The sequence below is a fragment of the Brassica oleracea genome, chromosome C8 (assembly GCF_000695525.1).
Source record: "Brassica oleracea var. oleracea cultivar TO1000 chromosome C8, BOL, whole genome shotgun sequence".
NCBI classification, from domain to species: Eukaryota; Viridiplantae; Streptophyta; class Magnoliopsida; order Brassicales; family Brassicaceae; genus Brassica; species Brassica oleracea.
This window is the reverse complement of record NC_027755.1, coordinates 14,327,237-14,327,481: the sequence shown is the minus strand read 5'-3', so window position 1 is coordinate 14,327,481 and position 245 is coordinate 14,327,237.

The window sequence follows — 245 nt, the reverse complement described above, 5'->3', positions numbered from 1 at the left end:
AGAAAAGATACATTGAGCTAAAGAATAATGAGATGAGGCCTCCTATACCTGATGAAGCTAAAGTTGAGCGCCATATGGAAACACATGCATTGTGAAGGCCATATTATATAATTGTCTTTTGACATTCTCATTTTCATGTTTCATGAGTTTATGTTTCATGAATTGCTTTGATACTTTGCTTTATACACGACTTCATTAATAAAATGAATTACTTTGAGTTCATCATTATCTTATTCAAACTGTTG